Source organism: Oncorhynchus mykiss, chromosome 11 (genome assembly GCF_057628025.1).
Source record: "Oncorhynchus mykiss isolate SJ-2025 chromosome 11, ASM5762802v1, whole genome shotgun sequence".
Taxonomy (NCBI): domain Eukaryota; kingdom Metazoa; phylum Chordata; class Actinopteri; order Salmoniformes; family Salmonidae; genus Oncorhynchus; species Oncorhynchus mykiss.
This window is the reverse complement of record NC_143032.1, coordinates 13678358-13704081: the sequence shown is the minus strand read 5'-3', so window position 1 is coordinate 13704081 and position 25724 is coordinate 13678358. Positions and strand designations below refer to the sequence as shown.

At 43.5% G+C, this 25724-nt stretch overlaps 1 protein-coding gene across 2 annotated transcripts in view; it reads right to left on the bottom strand.

Moving 5' to 3' along the window:
* The window catches only part of dpp6a (dipeptidyl-peptidase 6a), a 359154-nt gene that overhangs the window by 220845 nt on the left and 112585 nt on the right, over positions 1-25724 (bottom strand). The gene's annotated exons all lie outside the window — the stretch shown is intronic.

Below are 25724 nucleotides of genomic sequence, written 5' to 3'. Positions count from 1 at the left end.
ATATTTAAGATTCCTGACTGACAGATGTTCTCTTGGTCTGATATAATAATCAAATCCAAAGTTGATTTACTATCAATACACACCCGAGTTGGCTCAACAATCAGTTGTTTAAGTCCAAATAACTGATTAAAGTTATACAGGGAATGTTCTAGTGTACTTTTCTTGGGTGGTAACTGCACATTTGTATTAAAATGGCAAGGCAGAATTACCTTCCATATCAGCAAATAAATTGTGAACACAGCAATTCGATTCAAGTAAATCATAAAAATGATTCTGCTTAGGAGGACAAAAGAGGCTCACGGTCAACAAAACGTGCGGTCAAATGAGGAAAACAGTAGCGCCAACTGTGCTTGATAAATAGTAAAAAAAACAGCATTAAAGCAATAATGACATTATAATGAATATGTACAGAACAAAAATATAAACGCAACATGTAAAGTGTTGGTCCCATGTTTCATGAGCTGAAATAAAAGATCACAGAAATGTTCCATGTGTACAAAAAGCTAATTTCTCTCAAATGTTGTGCACACATTTTTTACATCTATGTTAGTGAACATTTCTCCTTCGCCAAGATAATCCATACACCTGACAGCTGTGGCAGATCAAGAAGCTGATTAAACAGCATGATCATTACACAAGTGCACCTTGTGCTGGGGTTAATAAAAGGCCACTAAAATGTGCAGTTTTGTCACACAACACAATGCCACTGTAACGTGCATCTGAAGAAGTAGGTGTTCATCATCTTTAATGCACAGAACACCAAACAAAAACAACAAAAGGAATAACGAACATCACGTTCTGCCGGCTTCACAGAGCTAACAAAAAACAAGATCCCACAACATAGGTGGGAAAACAGGCTACCTAAGTATGATTCCCAATCAGAGACGATAGACAGCTGCCTCTGATTGGGAACCACACTCGGCCAAAACCAAAGAAATACAAAACCTAGAATGCCCACCCCACATCACACCCTGAACTCACCAAATAGAGAAATAAAACGGCTCTCTAAGGTCAGGGCGTGACAGCCACAGATGTCTCAAGTTTTGAGGGAGCGTGAAATTGGCATGCTGACTGCAGGAATGTCCATAAGACAAATGTCGAATGTCGTTTTGGAGAATTTGGCAGTACCTCTAACCGGACTCACAACCGCAGACCAGGTGTACTGTGTCGTGTGGTGGAGGGCTTTGCTGATGTCAACGTTGTGAACAGAGTGTCACATGGTGGCAGTGGGGTTATGGTATGGGCAGGTATAAGCTATGGACAACAAACACAATTGCATTTTATCGATGGCAATTGGAATGCACAGAGATACCGTGATGAGATCCTGAGGCCTATTGTCTTGCCATTTACCTGCCACCATCACCTCATGTTTCAGAATGATAGTACACAGCCGCACGTCACAAAGCTGAAAATGGAAGCTGAAAATGTCCCAGTTCTTCCACGGCCTGCATACTCACCATACATGTCATCCATTATGAAAGTTTGGGATGCTCTGGATCAACGTGTACGACAGCGTGTTCCAGGTCCCGCCAATATCCAGCAACTTCACACAGCCATTGAAGAGGAGTGGAACAACATTCCACAGTCCACGATCAACAGCCTGATCAACTCTATGCGAAAGAGATGTGTTGTGCTGCATGAGGCAAATGGTGGTCACACCAGATACTGACTGTTTTTCTGATCCACGCCTCTACCTTTTTTTTAGGGTATCTGTGACCAACAGATGCATATCTGTATTCCAGTCATGTGAAATCCATATATTATTGTCTAATGAATTTATTTCAATTGACTGATTTCCTCATATGAACTGTAACTTTAAAAATATGTTATTTCACTTAGTCCTGCATGTTGGAGCTCTGAGCCTAAGATTTTCACTGTACCCTGTACGTGACTATTAAACACTCTGAATTTGAAAAACTTAGTAAAATCTTTGAAATTGTTGCATGTTGTGTTCATAGTTTTGTTCAGTACAATAAAGCATCCTTTGCTGGCTCGAACAGCCGCCCAATCAGTTTGCTGCCTGTTCTCAATAAACGGAGAAGATGGTGTTTGACCAAATTCAATGCTATTTTTTCAGAGAACAAGCTAACTGCTGACTTTCAGCATGCATATAGAGAACGGCACTCAACTTGTACTGCACTGTCTCAGATGACTGATGATTGGTTAAAATACATGGATAATAAGATGATAGTTGGAGCTGTATTGTTAGATTTCAGTGCAGCCTTTGATGTTATTGATCATAAATTGCTATTGAAAAAACTAACTTGCTCTGGCTTTACTGTACATCACATGCCATCAAGTTTGGATAATTATCCAATAGAACCCAGAGAGTGTTCAATGGAAGCTTCTCTAACATCAGATATGTACAGTACGGTGTCCCTCATGGCAGTTACCTTGGGCCGTTACTCGTATCTATTTTTACGAATGATTTGTGACTGGTCTTACACTCTACATGGCAGCACACAAAGCCAGTGAGCTCACTGAAATTCTAAATAAAGAGTTACAGGCAGTATCAGAATGTATGATTAATAATAAACTGGTCTTAAATACATCTAAAACTGAAAGCATTGTATTTGGTTTCAAAACATTCTCTTAGACCTAAACCCCAACATAATTGTACATAAAGTGTGTGACCATTGAGCAAGTTGTGGAAGCTAAACTCCTAGGTATAACATTGGATGGTCAATTATCATGGACAAGTCATATTGGCAAAGTTGTTGTGAAGATGGGGAGGGGTATGTCTTTTAAAAAGATGTTCTGCGTTTTTGACACAAAAATCAACTGTACTAGTTGTTGAGGCTCTGGTCTTGACCCATCTTGATTACTGGCAATATGGTCAAGTGCAACAAAGACAGACGTAGCAAAGTTGCAGCTGGCTCAAAATAGACCAGCACGGCTTGCCCTTAACTGCACATACAGAACTAACGTCAACAACATGCATGCCAGTCTTTCCTGGTTGAGAGTTGAGAGATTAACTGTTCTTCTGGTTCTGCCGTACACACATACCTACACGTACGCTACGGTCACAAGACGCAGGCCTCCTAATTGTCCCTAGAATTTCTAAGCAAACAGCTGGAGGCAGGGCTTTCTCCTATAGAGCTCCATTTTTATGGAATGGTCTGCCTACCCACGTGAGAGACGCAAACTCGGTCTCAACCTTTAAGTCTTTACTGAAGACTCATCTCTTTAGTGATGAGTGTAGTCTGGCCCAGGAGTGTGAAGGTGAACGGAAAGGCTCTGGAGCAACGAACCGCCCTTGCTGTCTCTGCCTGGCCGGATCCCCTCTTTCCACTGGGATTCTCTGCCTCTAACCCTATTACAGGGGCTGAGTTACTGGCTTACTAGGGCTCTTTCATACCGTCCCTAGGAGGGGTGCGTCATTTGAGTGGGTTGAGTCACTGATGTGATCTTCCTGTCTGGGTTGGCGCCCCCCCTTGGGATGTGCCGTGGCGGAGATCTTTGTGGGCTATACTCGGCCGTGTCTCAGGATGGTAAGTTGGTGGTTGAAGATATCCCTCTAGTGGTGTGGGGGCCGTGCTTTGGCAAAGTGGGTAGGGTTATATCCTTCCTGTTTGGCCCTGTCCGGGGGTGTCATCGGATGGGGCCACAGTGTCTCCTGACCCCTCCTGTCTCAGCCTCCAGTATTTATGCTGCAGTATTTTTATGTGTCGAGGGGCTAGGGTCAGTTTGTTATATCTGGAGTACTTCTCCTGTCCTATCCGGTGTCCTGTGTGAATTTAAGAATGATCTCTCTAATTCTCTCTTTCTCTCTTTCTTTCTCTCTCTCTGAGGACCTGAGCCCTAGGACCATGCCTCAGGACTACCGGGCATGATGACTCCTTGCTGTTCCCAGTCCACCTGGCCGTGCTGCTGCTCCAGTTTCAACTGTTCTGTCTGTGATTATTATTATTTGACCATGCTGGTCATTTATGAACATTTGAACATCTTGGCCATGTTCTGTTATAATCTCCACCTGTCACAGCCAGAAGAGGACTGGCCACCCCACATAGCCTGGTTCCTCTCTAGGTTTCTTCCTAGGTTTTGGCCTTTCTAGCGAGTTTTCACTAGCCACCGTGCTTCTACACCTGCATTGCTTGCTGTTTGGGGTTTTAGGCTGGGTTTCTGTACAGCACTTTGAGATATCAGCTGATGTACGAAGGGCTATATAAATACATTTGATTTGATTCTTCTTCTAGTTTTCATGAGAAATATTACTGATGGAAATTCCAGATTGTCTCCATAATCAAATAACATTCAGCTCAGACACCCATACATACCCTATACATACCCCATACATACCCTATACATACCCCATACATGCCACCAGTCTCTTCACAGTCCCCAAGTCCAAAACAAATTTCCGGCAACGCACATTATTATACAGAGCCATGATCACATGGAATTCCCTTCCATCTCCAATTGCTCAAGAAAATAGCAAAATGACCTTTAAGAAACAGATTTAAAAACTACTCATGAAATTGCAGGGACTGTGGGGACACACACACAGATTAACACACACACACATTATTTTAAAGTTGTATTGTTTGAATTATTCTTTAGTTGCATTGTTTGCATATAGGTCCAGTTTAAATGTGTGACGTTCCTTGTATCAGTGTTTGGTGTTTTTTTGTGTACCCCAGGAAGAGTAGCTGCTGCTTCTACAAACACTAATGGGATCCAAATAAACAAATAAATAACTTAATTTAAATTTGTTAACATTTTGACATATCAAAACTTTGATCACAAGTAAATTAATGCACTGAATAATTTGTTATCTTAAAAAACTGTTGGGATCCACTGATCTTGGAATGATAGAACTCTATTCCACATCAGGTAACTGACGCAAGCAGTAGAATCAGATTTTAAAAAACAGATAAGAATACACTTTATGGAACAGCGGGGACTGTGAAACAACTCAATCATAGGCACAGACACATACACACACATGATAACATGCACACGATTGTCACGACTTCCGCCGAGGTCGGTCCCTCTCCTTGTTCGGGCAGCATTTGGGGGTCGACGTCACCGGTCTTCTAGCCATCGCCGAACCACCATTCATTTTCCATTTGTTTTGTCTTGTTTTCCCGCACACCTGGTTTGCATTCCCTCATTACTCGTCTTGCATACAACCCTGTTTCCCCCCATGTCTGTGAGTGTAAATGTATGTGTACTCCAGGCTGGTTTGCGCCGGGTTATTGTAACCCGTGTGTGTTTAGTTTTCTGAGTGGTGTATTTTGTTCGCCTCAATAAAGGGCTCCGTTTGCTACACTTTTCTGCTCTCCTGCGCCTGACTTCCCTGCAGCCAGTTACGCACTCCTTTACAGAATCACACACCAAATGATGAAGTCAGCAGGAGCAGGTACCCCTGGTACCGGAGTCGAGGAGCGCGTCCAGGAGCACACGGCGATGCTTCACTATCTCGGGGGCCGCCATGGACCGGGTCGTCCAGATGATGGACCGCTGGGAGAGACAGGGAGTCCCTCCAGCGCCCCCACCAGCACAACAGGGGTCTCCACTACTCACCCCCTCCGCACACGGTTCCAGTGGGATTCGTCTCGCACTTCCCAGGGAGTACGATGGGACGGCCGCACGCTGCCAGGGTTTCCTGCTGCAACTGGATTTATACCTGGCAACCGTTCAATCGGCTTCCTCGGGCTGTGAGAGGGTGTCCGCCCTCGTCTCGTGCCTCTCGAGGAAAGCTCTGGAGTGGGCCAACGTTGTGTGGCGAGAAGGAGATGCGGCGCTGGACCACTTTGAGGATATCACCCGCCACCTCCGGGCCGTCTTCTACCACCCGCCCGAGGGTAGAGCGGCGGGTGAACGTCTCTTCCACCTGAGGCAGGGGACGAGGAGCGCCCAGGAGTTCGTGATGGACTTTCGGACCCTGGCCGCCGGCGTGGGATGGAACGACAGGGCCATGATCGACAACTATAGTTGCAGTTTGCGCGAGGACGTCCGTCGGAAATTGGCCTGCAGGGACACCACCCTCACCTTTGACCAGCTGGTGGAGCTGTCCATTCGGCTGGATAACCTGCTGGCTACCTGCGGATGTCCATATCGGGATCTGTCGGTTCCATCCCCCAGCACCACCGCTCCAATACCCATGGAGCTGGGAGGTGCTACCCTCAGGGAGACCGGCACCATTCTCACCCAGAGCCCTCTGTTGCACACCTGTTTTTGCATGTTACTTTTCCTGAGTTTTCCCCGCATTCCCAGCATAAGGCGCTGGTCGATTCAGGCGTGGCTGGGAATTTCATAGACTGATCATTCGCCCATAGTTTAGGGATCCCCATTGTTCCCGTGGCTATGCCCTTCCCCGTTCATGCCTTAGACAGTCGACCAATAGGGTCAGGGTTAATTAGGGAGGCCACCGCTCTCCTGGGCTAGGTGAGCAGGGGAGTCATAAGGAGAGAATCAGTCTCATCCTCATTGACTCTCCTGTGTTTCCTGTGATGCTAGGCCTCCCCTGGTTAGCCTGTCATGACCCTACGGTTTCATGGCAATGGAGGGCTTTCACGGGGTGGTCACGAGAGTGCTCAGGGAGGTGTTTATGGGTATCTGTTGGTGCTACTATGGTGGAAAGTCCAGACCAGGTCTCAACCGTGCGCATTTCCCCCGAATATTCCGATTTGGCTCTCGCCTTCTCCAAGAAGAAGGCGACTCAATTACCACCCCATTGTCGGGGGGGATTGTGCGATAAACCTCCAGGTAGACGCCGCACTTCCTAGGAGTCACGTGTATCCCCTCTCACAGGCGGAGACGGCGGCTATGGAGACATATGTCTCCGAATCTCTGCGTCAGGGGTACATTCGGCCCTCCGGTTCACCCGCCTCCTCAAGTTTTTTGTGAAGTAGAAGGAGGGAGGTCTGCGCCCGTGTATTGACTATTGAGCCATAAACCAGATCACTGTGAAGTACAGTTACCCGCTACCTTCCTCATCCCCATACCGTTTTTATTTGATTTCCTTTTCTGCTCTTTTGCACACCAGTATCTCTACTTGCACATCATCATCTGCTCATTTATCACTCCAGTGTTAATCTGCTAAATTGTAATTATTCGCTCCTATGGCCTATTTATTGCCTACCTCCTCATGCCTTTTGCACACACTGTATGTTGACTTTCTTTTTTCTACTGTCATTGAATTGTTTGTGTTATTGGCTTGTTTAATGTTTACTCCATGTGTAACTCTGTGTTGTTGTCTGTGTCACACTGCTTTGCTTTATCTTGGCCAGGTAGTAGTTGCAAATGAGAACTTGTTCTCAACTAGCCTACCTGGTTCAATAAAGGTGAAATAAATGTTTTAAATAAATAAAAACCTCTCATAGCCACATCGAAGAAGCTCAGCTCGGCGGAGCAACTCTATGATGTGGGGGACAGGGAGCTGCTGGCTGTCGTCACAGCGTTGAAGACGTGGAGACATTGGCTTGAGGGGGTTAAACACCCTTTTCTCATCTGGACTGACCACCGCAACCTGAGGAACATCCGGGCAGCGAGGAGACTGAATCCTCGTTAGGCAAGGTGGGCCATGTTTTTCTCCCGATTTGTTTTCACCCTTTATTACAGACCAGGTTCCCAGAATGTGAAGACAGACGCGCTGTCCAGGCTGTATGACACAGAGGAGCGGCCCATGGATCCTACCTCCATACTCACCGCCTCCTGCCTGGTGGCGCTGGTAGTATGGGCGCTACGTGCAGAGCCCGCTCCCCTCCAGTGTTCCGCTGGGCGTCTGTACGTTCCGTCTGTTGTCCGTGACCTGCTGATCTATTGGGCTCACACGTCCCCCTCCTCTGGTCATCCAGGGATCGGTCGGACAGTGCGCTGTTTGAGTGGGAAGTACTGGTGGTCCACCTTGGCTAAGGACATGAGGGTTTATGTTTCCTCCTGCTCGGTGTGCGCCCAGTGTAAGGCTCCTAGGCACCTGCCCAGAAGGAAGCTACACCCCTTACCCGTTCCACAACGGCCTTGGTCGCACCTGTCGATTGATTTTCTTACCGATCTCCCCCCCTCACAGGGTAACACCACGATCCTGGTCGTTGTGGACCGTTTCTCTAAGTCCTGCCGCCTCCTCCCTCTGCCCGGTCTCCCTACGGCCCTACAGACCGCGGAGGCCTTGTTTACGCAAGTCTTCCGGCACAACGGGGTGCCTGAGGATATAGTGTCTGATCGAGGTCCCCAGTTCACTTCAAGGGTCTGGAGGGCGTTCATGGAACGTCTGGGGGTCTCGATAACCCCGAGAGTAATGGGCAGGTGGAGAGCGTGAAACCAGGATGTGGGCAGGTTTCTGCAGTCTTATTGCCAGGACCGGCCAGGCGGCGTTCGTGCCCTGGGCCGAGATGGCTCAGAACTCGCTCCGCCACTCCTCCACTAACCTCTCCCCCTTCCAGTGCGTACTGGGGTACCAGCCGGGGTACTGTCCCTCTCCTTGTTTGGGCGGCGTTCGGCGGTCGACGTCCCTGTGTTGTAGATATGTGGTAGTAGAGTAGGGGCCTGAGGGCACACACTTTGTGTGTTGTGAAATCTGTTATGAATGTGTTGTAATGTTTTTTAAATTGTATAACTGCTTAAATTTTGCCGGACCCCAGGAAGAGTAGCTGCTAAATGGGGATCCATAATAAATACAAATACAACTTTTCACTTTTGGGATTATTCCATTTGTTCATTTGTGCCAGGCAAGCTTTTTGCAACATAGCCTGCTCATCATACTATGACTTGACATTTACATTGCTGTAGTACTCTGCATAGGTCCAATTCTAAAATACAGGGTGTGAAGGACTCAAATGTGAAGCTTTCTGGTTGAACGTACCCAGTGCCCACCATTCCTCAGTGCCACTGCCAGCTGTGTTGCACTTTATATCCTCCATCCTGCGTACAGGGAGATCCTGGAGCGTTTCACACACAAATACACACACACAAAGCCCATGATGATGTGACAGATGCTGCAACAATCCTGGCTGCCTGGAGCCAGCTCAACTTTCTGTCTACAGCCAGATGACTATCATTCCAGTGAAGTCATCGGTCTTATGTCGAAGAGACATCACTGCAACTATATATGTCTCATATCTTCATATGAGTAGATTGACAATTAGTCTTCCATATGGTGGGCTCCTGAAAAGACATCAAGCTTGGAACTTGAGATCAATTCCATTTGAACTCAGTCAAGTCAAAAGTTGAAATGGAATTGATCAAGGGGCTCATTCACACTGACTACTGAGATCATAATTTTTTCGAGGTTTTCAGGGGGCATGCAAAGGGCTTGAGTGCAGATATTTCATAAACTGAGGGAAATTTCTCCCTTTAATTGTTTGTGTGTGTGTATTTAGTCATTTTAGAAAGTGTAGGAGAAGACTAGAACGTATGTAGACTTTTAGAAACAAATTTTGCAAGGACCTCATCTGATGAGTAGGGTCAGGAGATTTTTTTCCCCAGACCTTTTGACTGTGTTACCAGTTGATGCCCATACTAAAGAACGCACACACAGTAGGAAAACCCCCCGGAGATCCTAAGGGATAAGGCCAGAATGAGATTTGATTTTAATGAGCCTTCACCACACAGAGAATGATCAGCATCAGAGAGGATTACAGTTTGAAAGCAGTATTATGTATCGACAATAGGATTTTCCTCACCACAGAGGATAAGCTGGAGCCCAATAATATAATGACATAATTAATCGTTTTAAATGCATTGCTTTTTTCCCCCCCAGAGACTAATTCCTCAGTATGGACTTCTGGCAGTGATGCAGCCAATACCATAAATCAATAGTTTCATTAAGGCCAGTTGACCATCCTCACATTATGACCATCCTCACATGATGAATTGCTATGTCTTGGCATTAGTTCAGGTTCTGTGGCCAGCAAGAGATGAGAAGACAAAGTAGGATGAGAAGAATACAGAGTGAATGAGAGAGGCACAGAAAAATACAGATTTTTGTTCTGTTGCAAAATGTTTAGCTGCAGTGTGCCGTACTGAACGGGACCCAGGAGAAGATGAATAGTGTCAGGGCAATGCACAATGTGGCTCAATAGGAAGGCCAGTCGATATGCTTCTCATCACGCATGGATTAGTCTTAATCATTAGCCAAGCTTGATCTGAATGTCATGGATGCTGTAGGGGCATTAAACTTACATAACTGGACTCCTGCCAGGGCAGAGAGAGATGATGTCATAGAACTAAAGGTCATACACGAGCACAGATCTAGGATCAGCTGTTCTGACTAGAGTCCTAAGTCATCATTAGAAGGTAAAAGTGCAACTCTGACCATAGATCAGCTTCTGGAGAATATTTAACTTTCAGAAATGTCACTTTTCAAAAGGGTTCTGATCTATGAATATCCATAGAAAGTGCATTATTAGAGAGAGGCTTGAAACAACGCCCCCCCCCCCCCCCCACACACACACACACACACTAGTCTACCACTTCTATCCATAGCCTACCATTCATCACCCTGTGTATTGACTTCAGATCAAAGTAGAACTACCTGTGTCAACAAACAAAGAGACCCCCATTGGTCAATGAATCAATCTCATGAAATATGCATGCAAACCTTAACCCGTGTTTTGCTGAACAAGGTACTCACCACTCAACCTCAAGTCATGTTTTACACAGCACTCCACTCATTAGTATAGTCAGATTGTATGGCCAGCCATTCACAAACCTGACATGGAAATGTTTAATGACTAGCTGTAAATAGTGATTATCTCAACAAAACCACACGCCATGGTGGTAAAGAATGTGGACACAGGTTCGGCCCTGGTGAGATGATAGTGTCGTTTACTGTGGTCTGAGTTAGCGGTTTTGTCAAGGGAGGCCAATGGTTTAATTACATGAATAATTCAGCAGAACACACTACCGCTAACAGCATGATCCATTGGAGGACGTGGTGTGAAAAAGCTCTTGTATATACAGTACCAGTCAAAAGTTTGGACACACCTATTCATTACAGTTTAAAAAAAAAAAAAACTATTTTCTACACTGTAAAATAATAGTGAAGACATCACAACTATGAAATAACACATGGAATTATGTAGTAACAAAAGAAGTGTTAAACAAATCAAAATATATTGTATATTTTAGATTCTTCAAAATAGCCACCCTTTGCCTTGATGACAGCTTTGAGCCAATCATTTGTGTTGTGACAAGGTAATGGTGGTATACAGAAGATAGTCCTATTTGGTAAAAGACCAAGTCCATATTAAGGCAAGAACAGCTCAAATAAGTAAAGAACAACGACAGTTCATCATGACACGGAGGTCAATCAATCCGTAAAGTTTCAAGAACTTTGAAAGTTTCTTCAAGTGCAGTCGCAAAAATCATCAAGCGCTATGATGAAACTGGCTCTCATAAGGACCACCACAGGAAAGGAAGACCCAGAGTTACTTCTGCTGCAGAGGATAAGTTCATTAGAGTTGAAGCCCAAATAAATGCTTCACAGTGTTCAAGTAACAGACATCTCAACATCAAGTGTTCAGAGGAGACTGCATGAAATCAGGCATTCAGGGTCAAATTGCTGCAAAGAAACCAATACTAAAGGACACCAATAAGAAGACGAGATGCACCTGGGCCAAGAAACACGAGCAATGGACATTAGACCTGTGGAAAGCTGTCCTTTGGTCTGATGAGTCCAAATTTGAGACATTTGATTCCAACCTCTATGTCTTCGTGAGCCTCAGCGTAGGTGAACGGGTGATCTCTGCATGTATGGTTCCCAGTGTGAAGCATGGAGGAGTAGGTGTGATGTGTGGGGGTGCTTGGTTGATAATTCTGTCTGTAATTTATTTAGAATTCAAGGCACACTTAACCAGCATGGTTACCACAGCATTCTGCAGTGATACAACATCCCATTTGGTTTGCGCTTAGTGGGACTATTATGGTTGCAAAGGGTTGGAAACATTCCGGTAAATTTCTGGAATCTTTCCAGAAATGTTCTATGGGAAGTTAAGCCTGGGAAGTTTGCTTAAATTCATAAAAAACGTTAGCTTATAACAGTGAAACTTTTTTTGTGGGATACACATAAGGCAATTCTAGGTCTTGTGGCATATTTTGGTTAAACTGTCCCCAATTCAATGGAATTGCAACCCTCTGTATGTACAGTGCAATCTTCCAGCACATGTGCAGTGCACTCTTCCATCTCAAGACCTTGCACACTAATGAGATGCTATTGAGCCTAGGACTATTCTGGTAAGTTTTGATTACAATACTGGGTGGGGTGAATATATTTTAATGACATACATGATGTTTTGATAACTAGTAAATAGTAGCCTCCAGCAAATGATGTTTAAATAATTTCTAACTTGTTAACAATTTCTGCTAGTTAATTTTTGCTACCATGTGGGTTTTAGCTTGCTTGAGCCTGCCAAATGTGGAGTGTAAATTCACCTGTTTCCATACATGTTTCACTTAAAAACATTCATCTTACAAAGGAGTTGTTTAATCTAACTGCTGAACTATTTATCTGTACATGGAATTGTGTACGTTTCTTTCCTCATTTTTTTCTTATCTTTATAAGAAAATGCCAGGGCACTATCTGATGTGTGGAGACATTTCACTGCAGCTAATGTAGAAGGAAACGGTGTGTACATTTGCAAATACTGTGCCAAATCATATGTGAAGAATGCAACAAAGATGCAGAATCATCAGGCCAAGTGCATAAAGTTCCCTCAGCACTCACAACAAGCAACCTCTGACAAAAGTCCCTCTACTTATATTAGATGTGAAAATTATGAATCAGACACCTTATCAATAGCAACAGCTCATGGTCCTTCTGGAATCAGAAGTTTTTTGACTCAATGGAGGAACGTAGTCAGAGAAATGTTGAAGAATGTCTTGCGTATGTGTATGCAACTGGTTCACCTCTGATGCTCACAGGCAATGTGTATTGGAAGAGATTTCTGAATGTTCTTCTCCCAGCATATACCCCTCCAACCAGAGATGCTTTATCTACTCATTTGCTGGATTCAGAGTTCAATGGAGTTCAAGTGAAGGTCAAGCAAATCATAGAGCAAGTAGACTGTATTGCAATCATCTCTGATGGTGTGGTGGAATGTTCGTGGGTAAGGAATAATTAACTACATCATCTCCACCCCTCAACCAGTATTCGACAAGAGCACAAACACAAGGGACAACAGACATTGCAGATGAGCTGAAGTCAGTCATCAATGACCTTGGACCACATAAGGTATTTGCACTGGTGTCAGACAATGCTGCGAACATGAAGGCTGCTTGGTCTAAAGTGGAGGAGTCCTACCCTCACATCACACCCATTGGCTGTGCTGCTAATGCGTTGAATCTTCTCCTCAAGGACATCATGGCACTGAAAACAATGGATACACTCTACAAGAGAGCCAAGGAAATGTTTAGGTATGTGAAGGGTCATCAGGTTATAGCAGCAATCTACCTCACCAAGCCATTGAAGCTGCCCAGCAACACCGGTTGGGGTGGTGTTGTCATCATGTTTGACAATCTCCTGGAGGGGAAGGAGTCTCTCCAAGAAATGGCCATATCACAGTCTGCCGATATGGACAGCCCCATCAAGAGGATCCTCCTGGTTGATGTATTTTGGGAGAGAGTGGTCTGAAGCAGCCTGAAACTACTGAAACCTATAGCAGTAGCACGGATTGAGGGAGACAATACCATCCTGTCTGATGTTCTGACTGCTTGCAATTGTAAGAGAATAAATCCGTACTGCCCTGCCCACTTCACTGTTGCTCCAAGCAGAGGAAACTGCAGTTCTGAAATACATCAAAAATACATGAAATACATGAAGAACTCTGCCTGAAACCCATACACGCCAAAGTGTACATGTTGGACCCCAAGTATGCTGGCAAGAGCATCCTGTCTGGTGCAGAGATCAACAAGGTCTATGGTGTCATCACTACTGTCTCGCCACCTTGGCCTGGATGAGGGCAAGGTTCTTGGCAGTCTGGCGAAGTACACTTCCAAGCAAGGGCTTTGGGATGGAGATGCAATATGACAGTCGTGCCAACATATCTCATCAGCCACCTGGTGGAAGGGACTTTGTGGATCTGAGGCTCTTTCCCCTGTTGCCTCCATCATCCTCCAAATCCTACCAACATCAGCTGCCTCAGAGCGCAACTGGTCCTTGTTTGGGAACACACACACCAAAGTACGCAACAGGTTGTATAATACAAGGGTTGAAACATTGGTGGCCATCCGGGCAAATTTGAGGCTTTTTGAGCCTGACAACGAGTCATCCTCAACAAGGTTGGAAAGTGACAGTGAAGATGAGGCCTCAGAGTCTGAGGTTCAAGAGGTGGACATTGAAAAGGGAGAACACACGTAAGCCTGAGAGGAAGACAACCAAAGCTTTAGTTTCTAGACTATCATCTTACTGATGTACAGTTGAAGTCGGAAGTTTACATACACCTTAGCCAAATACAATCAAACTCAGTATTTCACAAATCCTGACATTTAATTCCAGTAAAAATTCCGTCTTATGTCAGTTAGGATCACCACTTTATTTTAAGAATGTGAAATGTCAGAATTTGTATTTATTTATTTATTTAATCACATCAGAAGTTTACATACACTCAATTAGTATTTGGTAGCATTGCCTTCAAATGTTTTAACTTGGGTCAAACATTTCTGGTAGCCTTCCACAAGCTTCCCACAATAAGTTGGGTGAATTTTGGCCCATTCCTCCTGACAGAGCTGGTGTAACTGAGTTGGGTTTGTAGGCCTCCTTGCTCACACACACTTTTTCAGTTCTGCCCACAAATTTTCTATGGGATTTTTTTTAAACCTTTATTTAACTAGGCAAGTCAGTTAAGAACAAATTATTATTTTCAATGACGGCCTAGGAACAGTGGGTTAACTGCCTGTTCAGGGGCAGAACGAGAGATGTGTACTTTGTCAGCTGGGGGATTTGAACTTGCAACCTTTTGGTTACTAGTCCAACGCTCTAACCACTAGGATACCCTGCCGCCGGATTGAGGTCAGGGCTTTGTGATGGCCACTCCAATACCTTGACTTTGTTGTTCTTAAAGCCATTTTGCCACATCTTTGGAAGTAGGCTTGGGGTCATTGTCCATTTGGAAGACCCATTTGCGACCAATCTTTAACTTCCTGACTAATGTCTTGAGATGTTGCTTCAATATAGCCACATAAGTTTCCTTCCTCATGATGCCATCTATATTGTGAAGTGTACAAGTCCCTTTCTGCAGCAAAGCACCCCCACAACATGATGCTGCCACCCAAGTACTTCACGGTTGGGATGGTGTTCTTCGGCTAGCAGGCCTACCCCTTTTTCCTCCAAACATAACAATGGTAATTATGGCCAAACAGTTATATTTTTGTTTCATCAGAGCAGAGGACATTTCTCCAAAAAGTACGATCTTTGTCCCCATGTGCTTTTTTATGGCGCTTTTGGAGCTGTGGCTTCTTCCTTGCTGAGCGGCCTTTCAGGTTATGTTGATATAGGACTCATTTTACTGTGGATATAGATTTTTTCTACCCGTTTCCTCCAGCATCTTCACAAGGTCCTTTGCTGTTGTTCTGGGATTGATTTGCACTTTGCTCACCAAAGTACGTTCATCTATAGGAGACAGAACCCATCTTCTTCCTGAGTGGTATGATAGATGTGTGGTCCCATGGTGTTTATACTTGCATACTATTGTTTGTACAGATGAACGTGGTGTGGTGCCTTCAGGCATTTGGAAATTGTTCCCAAGGATGAACCAGACTTGTGGAGGTCTACTTGTGGAGGTCTTGGCTGATTTCTTTTGATTTTCCCATGATGTCAAGCAAGAGGCACTGAGTTTGAAGGTAGGCCTTGAAAAACATCCACAAGTACACCTCCAATTGACTCAAATTATGTAAATTAGCCTATCAGAAGCTTCTAAGGCCATGACATCATTTTCTGGAATTTTCCAAGCTGTTTAAAGGCACAGTCAACTTAGTGTATGTGTCACACTCTGACCATGGTTTGCGTTGTTTGTTTCTATGTTTTGTTTGGTCAGGGTGTGATATGAGTAGGCATTCTATGTTGTATGTCTAGTTTGTCTGTTTCTATGTGTTTTGGCCTGATATGGTTCTCAATCAGAGGCAGGTGTTTGTCGTTGTCTCTGATTGGGAACCACATTTAGGTAGCCTGTTTTGTATTGTGGGGTGTGGGTTATTGTTCCTGTTTCCAGTGTTCCTTTGTTCACGGTACGGGACTGTTTCGGCTTCGTTCATTTTGTCAGTTTATTGTTTTGTTGTGAAATCATCCCACGTGAAAAGTACACTCATTTAATTAAAGTTCAAGTCTGAACTAAATTGTTTTTTTGTTAATTCTATTTGAAGTATTTAATCATTTGCAATTATGTCTACTTATGATAAGGAAAATCATATATGGTAAATATATCCAATGCAAATAACATCTACATTTAAATTGTAGTAATATTAATTTGCATATACTTCCGTTATTCCTGTTAATTCCCACGGAAAGTTTTCACCTCTGAATATTCCCCAAAATGTGCAACCCTAGGGACTATCATTTGTTTTTCAACAGGATAATGACCCAAAAACACACCTCCTGGCTGTGTAGGAGTTATTTGACCAAGAAGGACAGTGATGGAGTGCCCTCCACAATCACCCGACCTCAACCCAATTGAGATTGTTTGGGATGTGTTGGACCGCAGGGTGAAGGAAAAGCAGCCAACAAGTGCTCAGCATATGTGGGAACTCCTTCAAGACGGTTGGAAAAGCATTCCTCTGGTTGAGAGAATGCCAAGAATGTGCAAAGCTGTCATCAAGGCAAAGGGTGGCTACTTTGAGGAATCTAAAATATATTGTGATTTGTTTAACACTTTTTTGGTTACTACATGATTCCACATGTGTTATTTCATAGTTTTGATGTCTTCACTATTTTTCTACAATGTGGAAAATAGTCAGAATAAATAAAAACCCTTGAATGAGTAGGTGTGTCCAAACGGTTTGACTTGTACTGTATACAAAACAGCATGGACCAAGTTAACTTCTTAAAATTGGAACTGTAGCAAAATGATATTAAGGGACATCAACAACATCAACAGCAAAATGTTGACATATCTTGTTGGGATTGCAGTTTGTGAATGAAGTACTAAATAAATAAAGTAGTGCAGTGTATATCTTATCAACCTGATTATATAGCTTATAGTTAAGTTGGCTGTTTAGAGTTTTAGATGCATTGGGCTATAATTAAACATTCTTTCTATGCTCCATGACCAACATTTCAGCACCCCATCAAAGGTCGCGCGCATCAGAATAAAGTATCCAGCACCCGAACAGCAGCTGAGAGTATTGCGCACGCCTCTGAATAAAGATTTCAGCACAATGGACAGCAACACTGGACTGGAGTCTGGAGCACACAATGCAGCCAGATGGGGATATCGAGCAACATGGGCAGTGAAACAGAGCGGTTCTTGCAGATAAGATGCTTTATAGGATGCACATGGCTTTTATTTAGTTTACTTTGACAAGTTGATCAATTGTGAAAAGTTGTATTTAAAATAATTCCCATGAGCTCAATCAACCCCTGTTGACAGACATCGAATGGTTGTCAACCCGGTACTGGTACTCCTTGTATATAGTCATGTTATTTTTACCCGTTATTGTTATTCACTGTGTATTTATTCCTCATGTCACTATTTCTTATTTCTTATTATTATTTTATCTCTGCCTTGTTGGAATAGGACCCGTAAATAAGCATTTCACCGTTAGTCAACACCGGTTGTTTACGAAGCATGTGACACATAACATTTGATTCATATCACAAAGCCTAGGGTGTATTCATTACGCCGATTCAGTTGCAAAATATTCCGTAAATGGAAGCAAAAGGAAATAAACTGGGAGGGACCTACCTGAATTTGTCCGATAGAAACTCTAGTTTTAGACTAATGATTACACCCCTGGTGTTCTACATCAAGAAGACATTCAAATGTAATAAGCATAGGCCTACTCATTTATGTATCTTCCATACCGTTTCTGGGAATTTATTTCCTATCATTACGAAGTTTCCATCACATCTCAACATCACATAATCGCGACAAGACACGGCGCAAAATTTAACAGGGTCCACTAAATAATTCTGAAAATGTCCTGCCGTGTCCGCAAATATAATCCCCTAGAAGAATCTAATAACACAAACCCCGGGTTAACATCTGGCGCGCCATCTGTCCGCTTTGTATTTTGGAGGGAGATACTCGCCCACAAACAGCTGAAGAATATTGACTGGATTTGGCTCCTCAATGGTTCATCATTATGACAGTGAAAAGTCAGTGATTAGTGCACGTGTTAATTGATCAATTACTGATTACCGGTAGAACCGACAGTAACAATATTTCAACTTAGACAGTAACTTTGAACTGGGTTGTGACCACACCGATAAACCGCTAAGGAGACTCCGTCCTCCGATAATTAATCATTACTTTTCCACACTTTCAAGTTTCCTTTAAAATTATAACGTATGAACGCAGTAATGTATACATGTAGCCTATTCAAAATACACAAATAAGAAAGTCGTGTAAAACCACTAAGTTTTTCTAATAGGGTAAGGTGTGAATTAACATTTCATGATGGCATTGGGTTATGTACGCAGGGATAAAAGGCTAATTTATTATCAGCTGGTTTCAACCAGATTAACTAGATGGGCACAAGGGAACCTGGATAGAGAGGGAGAGATGAGGTTTCAACCAGATTAACTAGATGGGCACAAGGGAACCTGGCTAGAGAGGGAGGAATGAAGAGGGGCGAAATGTGTATTCTTACATCCTCCTCCTCGTCCTCGCATGCGCGCCTCTGTTGTTGGTATTGGAAACGGGGCCGTAAATCTTGACCGGGTCGCGTAGTCTTCACCAGGTTCTCGTCTTCAACGATTTGCCCGCCGAGTAGATGGCTCGACTCAGGTGGGTTGGGGAAAGATCTGTAGGTGTTGACCTTGCCCGTGAACCTCTGATACATCGAAGCCATAATTGTTTATGGAGACAACCCTACAGCATGTCAAGAGGGAAAATGTAAAGTAGGGATGAAATCTTATTTACGCGCTGTTTAAAACTTGGATTTAGGCACGGGAGTCCTTTTTACGGTCGGAATCGGTGCCCTGAACAAGCAAACACAATTATTGTCAAATTATATTTTCGATAATATATTGTCCCATTTCAGGTTTTTAGGATAATAAATTAGACAGGAAGGTCCAAGAAGAACGAGCCACAATTAGTTGAGGTCTTACTCTGAATTCACAGCACGTAGTTTCATCCTTCAAACCGTTTGGGAAATATGGATCCTTTCCATCCTATTCGATGCCGCAGCAATCGGGTTTCTGCGCCCTCCAAACTTGAACCAAAATGGATGAAGGTTTGCAAAAATGAATGAATCATTTACAGCATACAAAGCGATGGTTATCCGAAGCTGAAAGAGATAAGCTGCAATGCTCCTCCCCTCCGCCCCCCTTTACCTCTCTTTGCATAAGTGACCGGCGCTGATAGAGAACTGTTGAAATACTTAAATACCACATCACTCATTACCTCTCAAATAAACGGAACCCTCGAGTTCTGTCCCATTTATCCAAGCGACAGCATATAAAAAATAAACACACACCGAAGCGGTGTCAGCAAAAAAAGGAATTATCAGTGCTTTGCAGATTGATTGCATGGGTGCATGAAATCTGTATTCCGAGTTTATGATATTTTCCCCACAGTCTCCACCGGCGCTGCAGGTGCCATAGTATAAGACTGCCCCCATGTGGCGAAGCGGCAGGTGAGATAATAAAGGGTATGAAAGTCACCAACATTTATAAGACCGTTGTATTGTCACTCGATTCAGTTAAAGTTATATTACTGGGTAAACTAATTATTTTAAAACGATTAAAACCCAGTCATAGGGAGAGTAAAAAGACACAGAATGTTGGTCAAACACTTGATATTATAAATAAATAAAGGTTAAATCAAATGAAAAAAATATCTGTGTGCCACAATGCAATTTATTTTACACCACATCAGACAAAGGCCAAAGAAATCAAATACATTTTTGGCTGAATTACAATAACTTTACTTTAATAGTAAAAGTCAGCCTTTCTTAACTATTGGGAGTGGGACTGGGGTACTATCAACTATTGAGATACCACCCTAAGAAATCTACACGGCAAGCAGCTGCACCATAGCATGGAGCATCATTTTGTAGCTGGGAAGCTTAAACTGCTTTTCTGTTATGAACTGGAAAAAAAACCAACCAAAGTGTTAGGTATGCTTTTGCGTGTCTAATGTGATATCGAAAAAACTATTTTCTGAGCAGAGTTTCTAAGATGATTTTGACTTATATTGCCTCAAGGAGTAATTGGATACACAAATCAAAATCTCTCTCTCCCATCTGCATGGTGTAAGGATCTATTTTCCAGCCTGTACCTGGGAGAGAGCATAATAATCTAAAACTAATCCTGGCTGTCTCTATGGCATACAGAACACTCCAGGTAGAGGAGTTCCTAGAATAAGGACATCTGCTGAGTGCTGTGGGATTTGCATATGCAAAAGCCTATGTAAACAATACATCCTGCAAAAACATTACCTGCAGGGACTGTGGTGCAGAGGCAACGAGTGTTGAGATTCACCCCAAAATTAAAAAAAAAAAAATCACAAGTCATTAACATACATCTGATAGTTTTTGTTAGAGTACAGAGGCACTGCATGACACACACACACACACACACACAGCGGTTGGTGCTGTTTAATACAAAGAAGGATTTGTAAAACATTTTTTTTAGAAGCATTGCCTTATTTCTATTACAGCATGGATGTCTGTCATTCATATTCTGTTCACCCAGCTCAATGTAACATCGATAGGTTTAGGCTACTGCATGATACTCAAATTTCCCCTATACCCATCATGAGGTTGCTACAACCTAGTCGAGAGAGGAATTGGAGTAATCAAACTGACAGACAGTGACACATTAAATACTGCCTTACACACTCTTGCTGATCTAGGGTGTAATCATTAGTCCAAACATCAGTGGTGTAAAGTACTTAGAGGAAAGGTTCACCCATTTTGAATGTTATATTGTTTTTTTGCATCTCTGAGTGATGTGCTATCGATTCACTGGGTCATTTCATGATTTAATGTGTATCTGAGATACTGCCGATCAAGCAGGAAGAAATCCGTCCGGTATGACGTAGCACTGTGATAAAGTCTCTCTCACTACACTGTAAGTTAATAAATCCTCTTGAAGCTAGGGGGCACTATTTTTATGTTTGGAAAAATAACGTTCCCAAAGTAAACAGCCTATTTCTCAGGACCAGATGCTAGAATATGCATATAATTGACAGCCTAGGATAGAAAACACTCTAAAGTTTCCAAAACTGTAAAAATATTGTTTGTGAGTATAACAGAATTGACATTGCAGGCGAAAGCCTGAGAAAAATCCAATCAGGAAGTGACTCGTATTTTGAAACCTCTGTGTTCCTATGCATCCCTATTGACCATTGAAAGGGATATCAACCAGATTCCTTTTTCTATGGCTTCCCTAAGGTGTCTACAGCCTTTAGACATAGTTTCAGGCCTTTATTTTGAAGAATGAGCGTGAACGACCACATTACGTAAGTGGTCAGGTGGGGGCTCTCAGAGTGATTTTTGCACAAAAGAGAGAGAAGACTATTGTTCCTCCCGGTCCTAGTGAAAAGCCAACTGTCCCGGTTGATATACACTGCTCAAAAAAATAAAGGGAACACTAAAATAACACATCCTAGATATGAATGAATGAAATATTCTTATTAAATACTTTTTTCTTTACATAGTTGAATGTGCTGACAACAAAATCACACAAAAATTATCAATGGAAATCAAATTTATCAACCCATGGAGGTCTGGATTTGGAGTCACACTCAAAATTAAAGTGGAAAACCACACTACAGGCTGATCCAACTTTGATGTAATGTCCTTAAAACAAGTCAAAATGAGGCTCAGTAGTGTGTGTGTGGCCTCCACATGCCTGTATGACCTCCCTACAACGCCTGGGCATGCTCCTGATGAGGTGGCGGATGTCTCCTGAGGGATCTCCTCCCAGACCTGGACTAAAGCATCCGCCAAGTCCTGGACAGTCTGTGGTGCAACCAACGCCACGTTGGTGGATGGAGCGAGACATGATGTCCCAGATGTGCTCAATTGGATTCAAGTCTGGGGAATGGGCGGGCCAGTCCATAGCATCAATGCCTTCCTCTTGCAGGAACTGCTGATACACTCCAGCCACATGAGGTCTAGCAATGTCTTGCATTAGGAGGAACCCAAGGCCAACCGCACCAGCATATGGTCTCACAAGGGGTCTGAGGATCTCATCTCGGTACCTAATGGCAGTCAGGCTACCTCTGGCGAGCACATGGAGGGCTGTGCGGCCCCCCAAAGAAATGCCACCCACACCATGACTGACCCACCGCCAAACCGGTCATGCTGGAGGATGTTGCAGGTAGCAGAACGTTTTCCACGGCGTCTCCAGACTCTGTCACATGTGCTCAGTGTGAACCTGCTTTCATCTGTGAAGAGCACAGGGCGCCAGTGGCGAATTTGCCAATCTTGGTGTTCTCTGGCAAATGCCAAACGTCCTGCACGGTGTTGAGCTGTAAGCACAACCCCCACCTGTGGACGTCGGGCCCTCATACCACCCTCATGGAGTCTGTTTCTGACCGTTTGAGCAGACACATGCACATTTGTGGCCTGCTGGAGGTCATTTTGCAGGGCTCTGGCAGTGCTCCTCCTGCTCCTCCTTGCACAAAGGCGGAGGTAGCGGTCCTGCTGCTGGGTTGTTGCCCTCCTACGGCCTCCTCCACGTCTCCTGATGTACTGGCCTGTCTCCTGGTAGCGCCTCCATGCTCTGGACACTACGCTGACAGACACAGCAAACCTTCTTGCCACAGCTCGCATTGATGCGCCATCCTGGATGAGCTGCACTACCTGAGCGACTTGTGTGGGTTGTAGACTCCGTCTCATGCTACCACTAGAGTGAAAGCATCGCCAGCATTCAAAAGTGACCAAAACATCAGCCAGGAAGCATAGGAACTGAGAAGTGGTCTGTGGTCCCCACCTGCAGAACCACTCCTTTATTGGGGGTGTCTTGTTAATTGCCTATAATTTCCACCTGTTCTCTATTCCATTTGCACAACAGCATGTGAAATTAATTGTCAATTAGTGTTGCTTCCTAAGTGGACAGTTTGATTTCACAGAAGTGTGATTGACTTGGAGTTACATTGTGTTGTTTAAGTGTTCCCATTATTTTTTTGAGCAGTGTATTATCGAATAGATATTTGAAAAACACCTTGAGGATTGATTATAAAAAACGTTTGCCATGTTTCTGGCGACATTAAAATTTGGAATTTGTGTCTGCGTTGTCGTGACCGCTATTTCCGGTAGATTCCTGGGCATAACGCACCAAACTAACGGAGGTATTTGGATATAAAAAATATCTTTATGGAACAAAATGAACATTTGCTGTCTAACTGGGAGTCTCGTGAGTGAAAACATCCGAAGATCATCAAAGGTAAACGGTTAATTTGATTGCTTTTCTGATTTTCGTGACCAAGCTTCCTGATGCTAAGTGTACATAATGCTATGTTAGGCTATCGATAAACTTACAAACGCTTGTATTGCTTTCGCTGTAAAGCATAATTAAAAAATCTGAGACAACAAGGTGATTAACAAAAGGCTAAGTGTGTTTCGCTATATTTCACTTGTGATTTCATGAATATGAATATTTTCTAGTAATATTTTTTGACTGTTGCGCTATGCTATTCAGCGGTTGCTGATGACAAATATACCGGATCCGGGATGGGTAGTTCTAAGAGGTTTAGGAGTACGATGTTTAGATGGTGAAAACGTCTATCCTACATGTCAGATTTCAATACTGGCCAATGTCATAACTCAGGAGAATGTCTTCTCTCAAATGAGCCATTGATTATATTTTTGCGATATTCCAACCTTGAGAAATGTGGAATTTAATTTAAATGAGGGTTTAACACATTTCTCCTATTTGTCTGCTTCTTTAGTCCAGGGTGCATTGCATGATGCTGTTGCCAGAGATATTATAGAAAGGAGATAGGAATTCAAATAATAAAAGATCGTATAACCCCCCACCCAGCATACATACCAATCGCGTTCACATTGTCATGCTGCATCACGCGGTTGCTAAGCCAATCGTAACCGCAATCCCTTCTCAAAGTCAGTATAAATGTTGAGAAACTTGCCTATTTTCCTCAAAAGTACATCATGTCACGATTTCAAAGCTATACGATACTACAAATATCAAGTTAATTATCTTACATCTCGGAAAATATTTGTAATGTTGTAACTTGTGCTAATGTTGGGTTTTTGACCTAGCGCCCAGTAGACTACTATTCACTCCATGAAGGAGAGTGCTACTTGTCTCAGAATTGCCCAGAATGCACTGTGCGGCCCATTGACCTAGCATAGGCAACGTTTCCCATCTCCTCAAAAGTATATCTGCCGTTGCGAATGTCAGATCCACTCTGAGGCACATCGATCTGCAGGTTGAACATGGTGAGATTGTAGACTCCTAGTTTGTTTAGCCGATTTTACAGCTAACTATTTACTTCACATGCTGATATTGTCTTTGGTATTATTGTGTGTAGCTACGTTTGCTTGCTAGCTAGCTGTCACATGCGCTTACTTACAAGCCTTCAACCAACAACCTTGGAATTCTCTCTCACTCTCACTATATCTCACCTCCTCACCTCATTTCCTTTCCTTCCCCATCTCCCCCACCAAGCCTATAAAGTGCTAGGCTAGGAGATGTGGATAGAATACACAGTAAATGTGATTTCATTTGAGCAGCAGTCCCCTGCGGTGCAGTAGCTAAAGGTGGATCTAGCTCCTTTCACTAAACCTGGCGCTGTGGGGAATGGATTCAACCACAGAGCTTAAAAAGAGGGCATCGCTGCATCCCAGGCAGGGTGGTTATCGGGGGAGAAGGAATTGGCCTATCTGGTGTGCTCTAGAGTGCCATCTCACATCTCAATAGCAGACAGAGAACATGAGCCAAGTCCAGGTGCAGAACAGGGGCATGGTACTTACAGTCCTAGAACTGTAGGGATTCCTCTGCGGTAAGACTCATGTGCCTAGTTATCATCTACACTGAGTAAAAGCAACTGTAGGCCAAACCCTTTATTCTTTAGATTACTGTTGAGTGCAAATGTCTACAACTATCCATTGATGGCATTTTCCATGTTCATGTGTAGATATAGAGCAGTACAAATAACAGCAGTTAGTAAAGGCACCACAAGGTAAAGTAGTGATGTCGCTGTCTGTGGTACAGGATCAGAAACATGCATATGACAGGGATGCTGCCGCTGTCAGTGGAACCCGAACTGTCACATCATGAAGCATATTTGCCTCAGAAACAGCTTAACCTATTCTATGCACACTGGCCCATTGCCTGGGAAAACACGACACATTCAACTCTTCGTTGCAGCCGAGTGGACTGGACACATCAAGCCGTTTCCCCAAAACAAATCAATACTGGCACCTAGTGGATGGATAATGATGTATTTATGTATTTATGCACATTTACATTTATTCTTACTTTTTCCCCCCGGTTGTAATATATTTCCCACATCCCCTTTAACTCGGGGTGTACAGCAGTCCCAACTATCCTGGGTAATGGCAGTATTGATCCTCGACATCTGAAGCCAAGGAATAATGGCTGAGGTGTGTGACAGCATTCTGAGTGAGATATGGGGCGCAGAGAGAAATGGGAC